The 15,052-nt window shown below is 40.3% G+C and overlaps 1 long non-coding RNA gene across 1 annotated transcript in view; it reads right to left on the bottom strand.

Annotated features, from left to right (window-relative positions):
- Positions 1 to 2,934, bottom strand: part of LOC309856114 — a 50,958-nt gene extending 48,024 nt beyond the window's left edge. Inside the window, exon 1 of the long non-coding RNA XR_014307067.1 lies at positions 1,225 to 2,934. This is a non-coding gene — a long non-coding RNA (uncharacterized lncRNA). The remainder of the gene's footprint in view (positions 1 to 1,224) is intronic.
- Positions 2,935 to 15,052: the final 12,118 nt, after the last annotated feature.

Here is a 15,052-nt window from a genome sequence, read left to right as displayed (position 1 = left end):
GTTAGAGGCAGTGGTAAGGAAAGATATCACCAGGAGAACACACCTCAAAACCACAGTGGGGCAATTCACACCTCGGTGGAGACCAGCTCAGGTAGGTAGGTAGATCAAGTGAGCCGGTCTACCTGCAAAGACGGACACGGGTGGGGCACCGGGGTGGCCCCGCTGGTTAAGCGTCCAACTTCGGCTCAGGTCATGATCTCCAAGGCCGATGGAGCACCACCTCAGACTCTCAGCTCAGCGGAGAGTCTGCTTCTCCCTCTCCCTCTGCTACTCCCCCTCCTCCTGCTTGTGTTCTTTTTCTCTCTCTCAAATGAATAAATAAAATCTTTAAAAAAAAAAAAAAAAAAAAGACAGAGACTGGTACCACAGACCTGGTGAAGTGGGCTGGACACCAGTGAGAGTGAGTGGAGAAGAGCTCCGGTCCGGACGCCCCTCCCCCACTGCCCCTAAGGCTAAAACGCTCCCTTTCTGCACCCAAGTGCCCTCCTGGCAAGGAGCAGAGGGAGAAGAGACTCCTTAAGAGTTGTAGGAAAATTTGACAGATTGAGAAATTACAAGGGGAAAAAAAAAAAAAAAGATGAAAACTTAAAACAGACTGATATTTTTTTTTTTTTTTAAAGCATGAGAACATAACATCCACCCTCAAAGCTGAGAACAAGGGGAGATATGATAGAACCCCTCCCTCCCTCCAGGAACCAGGCCTGAGCGCCGAGGCCACCGGGGAGTGGTTCCCAGAAGGCCGAGCGCCGCGACAGTACTCGCCCCTCGAGCACCACGCAAGACGTCCCAAGGTAGTTTGTCCTTTCCAGGTAGCCGTAGGCGTAGGTGTCACGTGACCTTGCCTGGCTCAATCCCCCAGACTTCAGGAGCAACTGGTAAGAACCCTGGCAGCCTTTGCGCATGTGCCGGAGTTGGGGAGGAGTACGGCATCTGCGGGCAAGAACTACGTGAACCACCCGCCTGGGATTTGCAGAGAGGAGTTCCGAGCAGGGTGGGTGCCCTTCCTGAAGCTGTCCTCCACCTACAGCCCCCCAGCCCCCGCCGAGGGCTTGGCCGTCCGCCCGCCCGCCTGCAGCCACAGCCTGCACTTCGATCTCAAGCTGCTGTGGTGGTGGGCAGGCGTCGCTGCGTCTTCCCAGAGGCCACAGCCACCGACTCTGGGGCCAGCGGTGCCCTGAATATGACCACCAGCGACCCGCAGGATGAGTGCAAGGAGGGACTGACCTGGCTCTGGCCACGAGCTCCCCGATTTTCAGTCCCATCAGCACGCTTGTGCCCAAAGAGAAGATCCCTGGCCCTCACAACCTGAAGGTCTGGCCTAAAGTCATTGGCAAACTCGGGCAAGAGGTGTGACATCCCCCATGATTTTTCCCATCCTCCACATCATCAGCAGTGTTTGCAAGATAATGACCATGCAAGGAGGCATTATCTGGACCAGGACGCCCAAGAAATAGGACCTGTGGAAAAAAGAAAGAGAGAAGGAAATTCAGGCTGACATACACGGGGTTGGTAATGGGGGTTAAAGGTAGAAAGGCCAAAATATTGAGTTCATACAAAGCACTCTAACTTCTTAAGTTTTAGGAGAGAAAGGAGAAGACAGAATGAAGCATAGGTTACCTGAGGTGACAGTCCTTTCATAAGAAACCAATTTTTAACAGTGATTTAATTGGATTGATACATCTCAACTCAAGAAAGATAGAGCTCCAAGGAAAATGCGATCTAAATGACATTGGGCTAGAAGTGGAAATGAGGAACAGTATCTTATAGGAAACCACCAGAATAAAGTATTTGTGATGCTTCCAAAGAGAATTTATCAAACCAACTGTGTTCAGAAAACTTGCTTTCCTTTCCTATAAGTGGACTGGTTAAGACTTTTCCATGGGTCATTCAGGGATCAGTAGTTCAAGACTTAAAATCTAAAGAAGCTGAAAAGCATGGTTCAAGGCAGTATTTTCATTTCCTTCGATCATGATAATCATCTGGAGATATTTGCAAAATATAAAAACTTCCAAGTTACTAGCCCATGCCAGGCCCTGTTTTAATTAGTGGAGTTAATTAACCTCCAGCTCTCTAAATGAATCTTATCACAAAAATGTGAGAAAACATTATATAATCAGTTAACTTAAAGTTTGTTTACTAAATGAACAATTAATGAAGCTCTTACTCATTTACATAAGGTGTGTACCATGGCCCATAGATCCTGAGTTTGGGAGATAATTTTGAAAGTACTGTCTTCCAAATAAATATGCTATCTCTTGAGGGGACATGAGATACTGTGGGACATAGAGTTACATTTCTGCTTCCCAGTTTGTGACTGTTCAAACCGACATTCACCAGATGCATGGTGATTCAATCTGGGGTAGAATATGAGAAACCTATAGGGCATCTTTGTGAAGATGGCCCTCTATGTCTAAAGAGAGATACAGAAGTCATTGGCATATAGGTCATGCTGGAGTGATGGACATAGATGAAGCAGAAAAGACAGAAAGTAAATAATCTAGAAGGAAAAGGCAGAACTGTGGGTAACATCAATATTTAAAGGATAGAGAGGGAGAAATTACTAAAAGAAGAAGAAATAAACAGATTAGAGGCCAGGAAAACTAAGAGGAGGAAATCATTTTCTGAAGAGACAACAATCAGTACTGCCACATTCTTCAGAGGAAAACAGGATAAAGACCGAAAAGAAGCCATTAGCATATGTTTCCTAAAAGGGAAGGAGGGGAGGGAGGAAAACAGTCCTAAATCAACAAGTCTGTTGTGCTGTCAATGACTTGTACCTTGCCTAATACTGGCTAAGGAGATAATTGTGACTAAACATCCTAGGAACTTAATATAGAGATCATTTCTTCTATGTTATGCATATTTGAATAACATCAAATGTATTTATTCAACTATTAAAAAATGGGACAGCTATATAGTATGTTAACATTAGCATTTTATGAACAGAACTATCTCTGAGTGTTTTGTTTTTTATTAATATATAATGTATTATTTGTCTCAGGGGTGCAGGTCTATGATTCATCTATCTTACACAATTCACAGTATTCACCATAGCACGTATCCTCCCTAGTGTCCATTGCCCAGCCACCCCATCTCTCCCACCCCGCTCCTTGTTTTGTTTTTTGAGAGAAAGAGCCATGCAAGCAGGGGGAGGGGCAGAGGGAGAGAGAAAACCCAAAGCAGGCTCCACACTCAATGGAGAGCCGGATGCAGGGCTTGATCTCATGACCTTGAGATCATGACCCTGAAATCATGACCTTCATGGTAATCAAGTATCAGACACCTAACCAACTGACCCACCCAGGCACCCCTCTATCTGGGTGTAAATGCATGATTCTTCAGTGTTCATTTCTTCACTTTTATCAGAAAGTTACAAATAGGACACTGCCTATTTGTGTTACAGTTGATTGTACACAAGTCCATGCTCTCTAATATCTATTTGCCCTCAATAAATGAGACAGCAAAAAAGGAGAAAAGAAACTGATGTGGGGGGAAAGTAATGAAACCATTTGGTACTGAGATTTTTTATCAAATAATTACTTGATTCTAATATTGAAATTTCTTACTGTCAGCAAAACTTCATCAGAAATTTCAGAACTTTATGGTTAATATGGCCTCATGCCCAAAAGAAATTGTGCTTAAGTTATATAAATGACTAAAATCTATGAGAGATGATAACAGCTAAGTATATCACAAATTGAGATAGCAATATTAATTATACAATAAATGCAATCATTTGGCCTCATATATGACTTAGCCCATGATCTATATTTTCTTTGAACTTAAGGAGTTAATCATTTGTACAGAGAGATAGTGTGCTTGCAAGGATAATCTAATGGGCATCAAAGGTATCTGTACATTTCTGTAAATTCACTACATGTTTGATCAAGTCCTTTATACACAACTGTTACTGAACGGCATGCCTTGTCTGTAAGGCTTCTATTTTCTGGGTGATGACCCCACTGTAAATTTTGCACATATGTTTGAATACTTAGTCTCCACTGAGATATTTGCAACATGTATTTATAGAAATATGTCAGTGACTGCCCACATGTTCAGCATGAACTAACTATGCCAGCCTTCAAGTACAGTAATGGGAAGAAAGGACCTTCAGGTCATGAAAGTGCTAATTTGCAGAAACATAACTTCCCCTGTGATTAAAAGAGAATTTTAGTAATTGTTAGGGGATTTCACTCTTATTAACATCCAGGTTGAGAAAAAAGGTTGTAAGATGCAAAGTCTGGATCTTAACTTTACAGGTGTTTCCTCCAATAGGAGTTTCCTGTCCCCTACCTTGAGAACAAGGGCTGAGAGTGTTGTGCTGGGCACTCTGTTTTATGTATAAGTGTTTTACATAGAAGCTGATCACTGTAAGCCTAGGATCTAATGGAGTAGGTCTGGGGTGTGCCACCCACAAGCAGCCTTCTGGACCAAGACACTCACGCCCCAGCTTCCAGAAGTATAGGCTAGTAATAGATCATACCTGAAATCCTCTCCTGGAATCTGGGAGCCACATGCCCCAAGGTTGCACCTCTCCCCACAGGCAGTGCAGTCGACATTCAATAACTGGTTACCTGGGATAGGGAAGGGGGAGGGAATAAAAGGGCCAATCCCTCAAGCCTTAATTAGGGACAAGTCTAAAGAGCCATATAAACTCCAGAGCTTGGGGCACCTGGGTGGCTCAGTGGGTTAAGCCTCTGCCTTCGGCTCATGTCATGATCTCAGGGTCCTGGGACGGAGCCCAGCATTGGCCTCTCTGTTCAGCAGGGAGCCTGCTTCCTCCTTTCTCTCTGCCTGCCTCTCTGACTACTTGTGATCTCTGTCAAATAAATAAATAAAATATTTTAAAAATAAAAATAAACTCCAGAGCTTCCGTATTGCAACTGCAAGACAGTGTCAATCTCTCCTTCTACCTAATCCTACTTCTTTCAATGCCTTCAAATTGACTTCAGCAGAATTGGATTTGAGAGCATTCACCAGTAAAAAAAAAAAAAAAAAAAAAACCTCTCACATGCAAATCTCCATCTCAAAGCCTGTTTCTGGGAATATTGACCTAAAGCAGACATTAGGAGTGGGCCTAGAAGGAAATTCTAAAAGGGACTTTGATGCTGAATCACTGTTGGTGGTTAGCAGCGAGGACTCCATCGCTGGTGGTGGGTGGCATGCTAACAGCTCCAGGCATACTGTAGCAATGCAATTGTTAAGACTTTCACCTGGGGTGACCCAAACTGGAAGAGAAAGCACTGGCTGCAGGCAATATCTCAAGCATTTGAGAGATTTGGGGGAAGTAGTAATTATAGGGACTGTGGAAGGAGTGGCTATTGCTGAGGGCTATCAATTCACCTGAGAAAAACAATGAAAAACTAGAGATAATTAATCACCAATTTAAGGTAAAATGTGAAAGCCAGAGGGATTCCTTGGCAGCACATAAAGAACCTCTGCTCTACTGTACCTGAAAAGCAAAGAAAGCTGAGGGTGTGTTTTTTTTAACCCAGAAGTGAATTATAAAGTTAGCAGAACTCCAGAGGTTAAATTCTAAAATAGGCAATTCGACAATACCAAGATCAGGACCTGGATTAGTAAACCTGGAATGGGAATATTTAGATCTTTGCACTCAAAAATCTTAAATACTCAGATTTTCTTGACCCTTTGAAGCCCATCAGAAGTGACCCATTCCTCCTTGATAAAAAGAAGCATTCCGCCCATACCCCTTACTTGAAGACAATGCAGAGACTTCTGCCTTTCAAGACAATACATACCCCCCTCGAGATGTACCGCAAATCCCCTTTGCGCCTCCAGTAACTGAAGAAGAGGTCAAGAATCTATGAGAAATCAGGGGCGCCTGGGTGGCTCAGTGGGTTAAAGCCTCTGCCTTCAGCTCAGGTCATGATCTCAGCAGGGAGCCTGCTTCCATTTCTCTCTCTCTCTCTGCCTGCCTCTCTGCCTACTTGTGATCTCTCCCTCTCTCTCTCTGTCAAATAAAATAAATAAAATCTTTAAAAAAAAAAAAGAATCTATGAGAAATTACCATGCAATACGTTGGCAACATTATATGTAATAATTCAACCAGTTCTTCACAGAAATCTATGCCCATTTTCTCAGGTAATTATACACTGGAGAAAGAGAATTCCTGGAAATGTCAAGGTCATATTTATTATTCAGGAATGCAAATTCATCCAAGACTCCATGTCAGAGTGAGTGCACCTGGTAATAAATAAATTCACTAGGTGCAGTTTACAGTGGGTACAACAGGCCCCTCAAACAACCCAGCAATCATTTCCTCTATCCCTCATTTCATATTGGAATAGACCTACTTAGTATTTAGCAAATACCCCTACCCCTACCCCAGGTTGGTGGCTTGGACTTTGAAGGTAAGTCAGTGGGAAAGACCCAAGTGGATGTCTCTGTCCAATTTCACAGTAGGGAGTTAGGTTGCTACATGTCTATGAAGGATATAGTCAGGATGACCCATTAAACAATCTAGACTAGCAAAAAGTGTTTCACCAAGGGTGAAGAGACTCTAGAATGGGTAGAAGAGTAGAACAGTAAGTATTATTTGTAGTCTCAAGACCATCTGCTACATTGGGGGTGTTTTGGGTTACATATTTAAAGGACAATACTTTGGGGCACCTAGCTGGCTCAGTCGGTAGAGCATGTGACTCTTGATTTCTGGGTCATGAGTTTGAGCCCCATGTTGAAAACAATGACAATACTTTGGATATATTTCATTAATTTTAAATATTTTTATGTGAGATTTTACTTGAAAATTTAAGATAACATGTGACTCTTTGGCTTGCATTGTATTTCTGTTTGACAGGTTTGCTTTATCAATCATATCTGTAGGTAACAAAAATTGCATCTAAAATATCTTACATTAGGAAGCCATCAGTTACTAAATACACATAATTTAACCAATAGACTAGGATTGGTTAGGTAGCCATGGTGTTCAAGGGGAAGAGCACAGTCTAATTTGAAACTGAACGAGGAAAATAGTCTTCCAGCTGACTCCTTTCTCCCTCTTTATAGGTATGGCATAAATACCATCCATGAAGCTAGGACAGAATACTGCAGAGATCTGACTATTTCATCATTTTAAGACGTCATGGAAATCTTCCTTAAATGCTTTGTCTGAACTCAAAATCTATATCCAAATCACTTCAACAAACAAATGTCTCTGCAGCAGTTTGACCTGTCTAAATTGTAGAGGATCTTACAGATCTGCATGTACGGAGGAAACGCATCTTAGAAATGAAAGCTCAGAATAAGATATAGTCACTGCATTTTAGAAACAAAGTTTAAAATAAGACGGTAACCACAGTATTCATCATCCACCATAAAATTATCTGCTGTAATCTCCACTTCTGGATATGGATAGCTAAATAGCAATATATAAACAAACAACATCAAAGTGCCTTTTTGGCTAACTGCCACCCTGCCACTTCTGAACCAAAGCCAATTATAATGACATCACTCTAGCTTTGTGTCCTTTACTGACCTTCCTACTTATGTTGCCAAAATGTATTAAATTTCTCCTCTACAATCTGTCTTTTTCCCTTTGCCTTTGTTTCTTTAAATAATGACTTGACATCACTTGACCTCAACCTACAATTTTGGCTGATAATATCACTGAGCAATTCACTTACATAAATGGCCTTGCATAATCATCTGTTGTGGCACAGAAAAATTTGTGCAAGAAAAGATTGAATTTGTATGACATAAACTGAAGAAAATTCTTTTAAATATTCTAAAAAATCATATCTCCATTAGGCAGTTAAAATGAGATCTTCTATCAAGCTGTAAAAATCCAGTTTCCATAGTACTATAGTCATAAAAATATGTTTAGTAAACCCACCTGCACATGTTTATTTTCTTTAGCATTCTTTAATAAAAGTCATTCGGACCACTAAATTGAAAATAAAAGTGGTATGGCATTAGCTGAGGTCTTTAAACATGACTGAAGTCTTGAATGTATTTGAAAATCCACAAATACTGAGAAAACAAAAACAGTTGTTTATCTATTTGAAATAAGATTAGCCTCTGTGGAATGTTAAGACAAAGTTATTTTCTGGGAAAAAAAGATATGGTCCAGTTAATAAAAGATATTTACTAGTGGGATGATTATGTTAAAAAGTGTGTGCTAGTCTATATTATTTGGACTCATTATCTATTAATTTACACATATAACTAAGTAAAGGACCATTATTATTGTTCAAACAGGAGGGTTTTTTATTTTATTTTGAAGAAAAACAATTATTCACTTGGACAGATATTTAAACAGCTATGACTAACCCTGCATTTTCCTTATTGTACCCTCTGTGTTTAGCACAATGCCTGGCATATATTTTGTATCAATACATGTACTTTTGATATTTTAATAATGTCAACCTCACAGAGTACTCACAGAGCATAGTGGTTAAAAGCAGGGACTATATGGTCAAATTATCTGGGTTTAAGTCCTGGCTCTGTCATTTAGTGAGTATGCAACCTTGAACAAGTTATTTAATCTCTTCTCCATTTTTTTATCCGAAGAAATACCCTGGCCTCACAAGAGTGTCACGAGGAATAAGTCAATCCAGGGGCAACTTTAACAGTATCTAAAACAGAGTTAATAGCTCAATCAACTATAGCTTTTATTAAATAGTAGCACTTAAGTGTACTTTAGAATTCACAGGTTCTTTTCACATATAACATAAAGAATTTCATGAAGTTTTGTGATGGAAGTAAGACGAGTACCAATTATTATTCTGGTTTAAACTAATTAGTCTTGGGCCACACTAGTGTGGTGTGTGAGAGTTTATTATTATAATGTAAAGCTGGACGTTGTTTAGAGAGCCACAGTTCAGTGGTGTGTGGTCACACTGCGAGAAAGGAAAAAGCCAAAACTTGAATCCAAGGTCTCTGAATCTGAATTCCAAATCTTTTCCATGACGTATAGATGGAAGGTATTCTTTGGATTCTCTCCCTAACTGTATCTGAGAAGTGAGTATAGATATTGAATGATCACAGTAGGACTGTTAGGATTCATGACTTTCAGTGACGACAAATTATAGTAGAAAAATAAACATAATGGGTGGTTGATTTCTTTTTTTCCAGTGATTTGATCATGTGGTTGTGGGTAAGCTCCAGTCTTGGTGAGCACTGTAGCATAAGTTGACAGGTTCCACCTGCCCTCAGAGTTCATCATCTAAAAGAAGAAATAGAATGCATAACACGCATACATAACATGGAGAGGTGCAGCAGGGAAGTGTCAGACAAAAGAACATACAGCGTAGAGAAGAGAAATGCTGAGAAACATGGTGGCCTATCATAGCTTACCAGAACCTGGCAGATACCCAGGGTTCTTCCCTAGGAAAGTAACATGTCATTTTGAATAATTTCATGTAATAATAATTGAATAATAATTCAATTGAATTATTCAATATTCAATTATTAAATATTCAGTAACTGAAGAATTGAATAAATTCATGTAAGATGAGTGGGTCTTGTTTTCATCTTATGTGACACTGAACTGTGGCTCTCTAAACAACGTCCAGCTTTACATTATTATAATAAACTCTCACACACCATGTGAGGAGTGTAAATTAGTAAAATTCTTTTGGGGGGACTTGCAAAATGGGAACAACCACATACACATTGACCCAGCAGTCTTGCTACCATTAGCACTGATCAAAGCTGCCATCATGTCTTGCTCCAATTATTCCAGTGACCTTCTTACTGAGCCCCCTACTTCCACTCTGGCACCACTACAACCCATTCTTTTTGCAGCAGCCTGAACGCTCATCCTAAAACATACATCAGATTGCCCTGCTACCCTCCTTAAAATCCATCCCCAAGTGGCTTTTCATCCTACTTGGCAGAAAAGCTAAATTCCTTCCACAGCTTACAAAGTGCTAGGCATTTGCCTATAATTCTAATCTCAATGATACCACTTTCTTACACACCACATTTCGACCACTTTGGTCTTCTTTCTGTTCCAAAGACACAAGTTGTTTGCCCAAGGTGTTACATAGGCCTCAAATAAACTCTTTCTCTGCTTATCCATTTTAGATTTCAACTTAAATGTCACCTTCAAATCGGTATAATAACAACCCAGACTAAAGTGACAGCCTAACCAATCTCTAGCACATCACTGCTATTTTAATTCTCTGCACAGCTCTCTCATGATATGGTGCTTTCTTATTTACTTATTCAATCATCTTTTCATATATCTATTCTTCAGTGTATGCATACATGTTGATACATATTTAGTATTTTTTTATTTATTTGCCCCTCCCTCTACTTACTCCAGAGAATTTAAGTCTATAAGAAAAGAGAGAGCTTTCCTATTCTATTCACCAGTGTATCTCCAGCTCTAATAACAATGCCTGGCATGTAATAGTCACTTAGTCAATGAATATTTAATTCTAGTAATACAACCTGTGAGCACTTTTCCATGCACTGTGTTTCCAAATATGGACATAGAGTAAATTTCCAGTTTAATTAACTCATTCGTTAAGTTTCTGCTGCTCGAGGAACTAGGAATAAAATGGGTATGGGATAAATATCAGATGACCTAAAAGAAAATTTGAGTTCACATCCAAGAGTACAAAAGGTAAAATGAAATAAAATAGATAAGAAAAAGACATTTAGTAAGAAAGAAAATTCAGGAGTGCCTAGTTGGTTCAGTTGGTAGAGCATATGACATTTGCTCTTGGAGTCCTCATTTCAAAACCTGCACTAGGTATAGAGATTACTTTAAAAAAAAAAAGTTGGGGGGGTGGTCACCTGGCTGGCTCAGTGGGTTAAGCATCTGTCTTCAGTTCAGGTCCTAATCCCAAGGTCCTAGGATGGAGCCCCACATGGAGCCCCGCATCAGGCTCTTTGCTCAGTCAGTGGATAGCCTCCTCCCCACTCCCCAGAGTCCCTCCCCTAAGCACACAAACTCTCTCTGTGTCAAATTAATAAATAAAATCTGTTTTAAAAAAAGAAAAGGAAGAAAATTTAAATATTATATAGGTTTTGTCATTGCTATTTTAAGATCAGAGACACTTAAACCCATTTAAATGTAGATGAGAAGGATCAAGTAGAGATGGCAGTATAAGCCAATTTCTTATAATAAATCCCCTTCTATGCATATGTTTTGTTTCTCTGGAGAGCTCTGACTAATACAAAAGGAATATGATCAGAAACCAAGAGGTGGAGGGACAGTTCATCCTCCATAGAGGAGGCCATGAAGAGAGAATGAATAGAGATGCGTCCGTGTGTGGGTAAGTACATAGATTCAATGACGAAAGGGGAGGAAATTCATCTACTGGTTTCTATAGATTCTATGAAAAATGTAACAAAGTTACCTCCAGAAGTTTAAGGAGAGTAGAAAAGTTTTGAAATCATTTCTGTCCTGACAGAAAGAGAGTTGGCCAGTAAAATACAGCAGGCTTGCTAGGCATAGGCAGTCTTGGAGTCCAAGTTAGGAACTGATGAATTTATGTGGGAAGCAATCTGCTGAATTCATGATATTCTTTTTTTTTTAAGATTTTATTTATTTGACACAGAGAAAGAGACAGCCGGAGAGGGAACACAAGCAGGGGGAGTGGAAGAGGGAGAAGTAGGTTTCCCGCTGAGCAGGGAGCCCGATGCCAGGCTCGCTCCATCCCAGGACCCCAGGATCATGACCTGAGCCAAAGGCAGAGGCTTAATGACTGAGCCACCCAAGCTCCCCATGATATTCTTTAGTAGCGTTCATTTGAGCATTCACATACTTAGAGAAAGCCGGTATTGGGGCTGATGCAGAGTTGGTGCTTTGTCGCAAAGATGGGATGACAAAAGGAAGAACCAGGCAATCCTGCTATCTTTAGAGAGGTATAAAATTGAAACACGTATGTTATATACGAAAAGTGATACAACATTCTATTCTTCTCTAACCAAACTTGACTCTACTCTCCATCTCCATTTAGCCCGGAGGCAGAAAAAATATTTTAAATCATTTTTAATACACAGAATCTAAACTGGAGAGGAAGGAAAGTGAAGACTGGAGATGGGCAATGATTAGGAAAATGACACAAGACAGCTAGGCTTCAGTAACTCCCACCTATGGATGATGATGGGCCATAGATGTTCAGCCAGCCTGGTCTAGAATTGGCTCCAAAACTGGACAACGCTGGACCGGAAGGTGTTGGAACCGACTCCAGATAACCAATGCTGGGGAAGGGCTGACAGTAAGCTACTGCCGGATGCAAAAGCTGACCAGAATATTAAGAAGCCATGTCCTGGCAGTCTGAATACCCACAGCTTTTCCATTCATTTTTTTTCCAACCCAGTTTTGTCATACGATTTTTATTTAGATGGATCATAAAGATACTTGATCACCGTACTAGGTTTATTGGCTGCTTTAAAGCTAATGCCATTTCCAATTCTTGTTTAGAAGAAAAGTGAAATTATTTCTGACTGCAAAAAAGCAAGGTGCTATTTAGCAGTCTAAATCCCTCCCTTATATTTAAAATTATTCTCTGTCTCTAGCATTAGTTATACAACGATCTACCCTTTGCATTTTAAGTGAATTGAAGCCACAAAAGCTTACTCAGCTGGGTTGTTTCTTAATCCTATCAATTCAAGTCAGAATCATCCTTTTCCACCCACATACACTTAGCTTTCAAGTCTAAAATCCAAAGAAACATTTAAATTATTAAAGTCAATCTTGTGAGACAGGATTTGTCACACTGAAGGCAAGTAATTTAAAGAAATTTCAATGTAAATTTGAACTTACACTGACCAGCCAAGGCTCATTCCCAAATCAAACCCGTAAACTAATATTTGTTTTTTGATGCTTTGTTTTCAGGACCAAGTTTGTGCGTTATTTTCATGTTTTATTATTTTTTATTCATTCTATAATACAGAATTCACAATAATAAAATAATTAATTAAACATCTATTGAGTACCTACTAGGCTTAAGACATTATCTTATTGTGCCCCAGCCTTTAAAAAAAAAAAAAAGAAGAAGAAGAAGAAGAAGCCTTAATTCTTGCTCCCCAGTGCAGGAGCACTAATTGGGGGCACTTAATAGGGAGACCCTCCCCCCACCACCCACCCCCACCCCCGCCCCCGCCCTAAAATGGAGTCAGGACTTTTCAGCAGGAGGCGCTTTCACACCTTACCACTTGCAGTCATTCACAAACCCAACAGGAAGAGACAGACTGGACCTTACAAAGACTTGATCTTGCATGGATACTGTTTTACTATCCAGGCAAAGGAAGAGACACTTTTTTTTTTTTTTTTTTTTTAAGATTTTATTTATTTGGGTGCCTGGGTGGCTCAGTGGTTTAAACCCTCTGCCTTCGGCTCAGGTCGTGATCCCAGGGTCCTGGGACTGAGCCGGGCATCGGACTCTCTGCTCTGTGAGGAGTCTGCTTCCCCCTCTCTCTCTCTGCCTGCCTCTCTGACTACCTGTGATCTCTGTCAAATAAATAAATAAAATCTTAAAAAAAAAAAGATTTTATTTATTTGACAGACAGAGATCACAGGTAGGCAGAGAGGCAGGCAGAGAGAAAGGAAGGGAAGCAGGCCCCCTGCTGAGCAGAGAACCTGGTGTGGATTCAATCCTAGACCCCTGGGACCATGACCTGAGATGAAAGCAGAGGCTTTAACCCACTGAGCCACCCAGGCGCCCCGAAAGAGACACTTTCTTCCTCTTTCCCCCACTCCCAAATAGCTCAGCCAATGAAAAGCCACCATACTTTGGACTCCCAGCTTACTCTAAAGCACTTTTAGATCATAACAGCTTTCCCAATTTATCCCCTTCTCTCTTTAAAAAAGAATATGTCTCTCCTTTGTTTCCGGACCTGCCTACAGTTACACCCGTAGTTTATCTGTCCCTTATTGCAATTCTGTTATTCCTGAACAAAGAGACCTCTTGCTAGTAAAATCACTGGCAGTTTTTACTTTTTAACAATAGGTTCTAAATCTCCAGTTGTGGGTAAATTAAGTAGACCTTAAACAAATAATGAATAAATAATAAATGTCCTGATGTGGGTACATTAAGTAGACCTTAAATAGATAAATAAACAAGTAGACCTTAACATAACTCCTGAACTCAAGTGGGGAAGGAATATAAGCTGTTAACTAAAGCAATGATAGGCAGTGTAGAAGAGAAAAATATATTCTATCCTACTCATCATTTTTCTTGGCCGAGACTTTTTGTAATAAAAGATTAACACGAAATAAACAAACAGAAGTTTAATAATATGTATGCCTTCTGTATACATGGGAGATACTCAGCATCAAAATGGCCTGTGGTCCCTGGGGGACTCTGTCGGTTGCTTCAGACTCTTGATTTGGGCTCAGGTCCTGATCTCAGGGTTGTAAGATCAAGCCCTGTGTCCGGCTCCACACTGAGCTTAAGATTCTCTCTCTCCCTCTTCCTCTGTCCCTCGCCTCATATGTACCCTCTTTCTCTACAACAACAACAACAACAACAACAACAAAACAACAAAAACCTCAAAATAGCCCAAGCCACCATCTTAAATATCATCTTCAGCTAAAGGCAAAAGAAAGACATTGGGGTTTGAGGGGATAGAAGCCCGGTATGTGAAGTTACCAGAAAAAGCACAGTAACAGAAGTAACAGAAGGTTGTGCTGCAGATAGAAGCCAGTGCCTTCTCCATTGATAAAGGGTTTCTTGTGATTTAGTCATTCTTCTTTTCCTGGTACTGACAGGGAGCTCCCCTTACAAATGGAGATTTCTCTTGAAAATGTTAATTTCCCTTACAAATGGGTAAATTCTGATCTGTAGAACTTCTCCTGCCTCTGCTTCTTCCTTAAAATAATCAATCCAAAATCATTTTACATCAAAGAGCCATATTTCCGAGTGGCACACTCTGCTACAATTCAGCCAAATTTAAAAAATGCGAAGGAAGAAGATGTCTCACTGGACAGAGATGAAGGACTCCAACCAAACTTCATATTTTTCAGGCTGAGTCAATGGGGGAAAAGGAGTAAAATTGGCAGAAATTGGAAATTTAGGAATAATGAGTTGTTTTGTGGAGAGAGATGATAAATCTGGTCCAAGAAATTTTTAGT

The sequence above is a fragment of the Mustela nivalis genome (genome assembly GCF_964662115.1).
Source record: "Mustela nivalis genome assembly, chromosome: 1".
NCBI classification, from domain to species: domain Eukaryota; kingdom Metazoa; phylum Chordata; class Mammalia; order Carnivora; family Mustelidae; genus Mustela; species Mustela nivalis.
The sequence above is the reverse complement of the archived record's forward strand: the minus strand, read 5'-3'. Positions and strand labels throughout refer to the sequence as shown.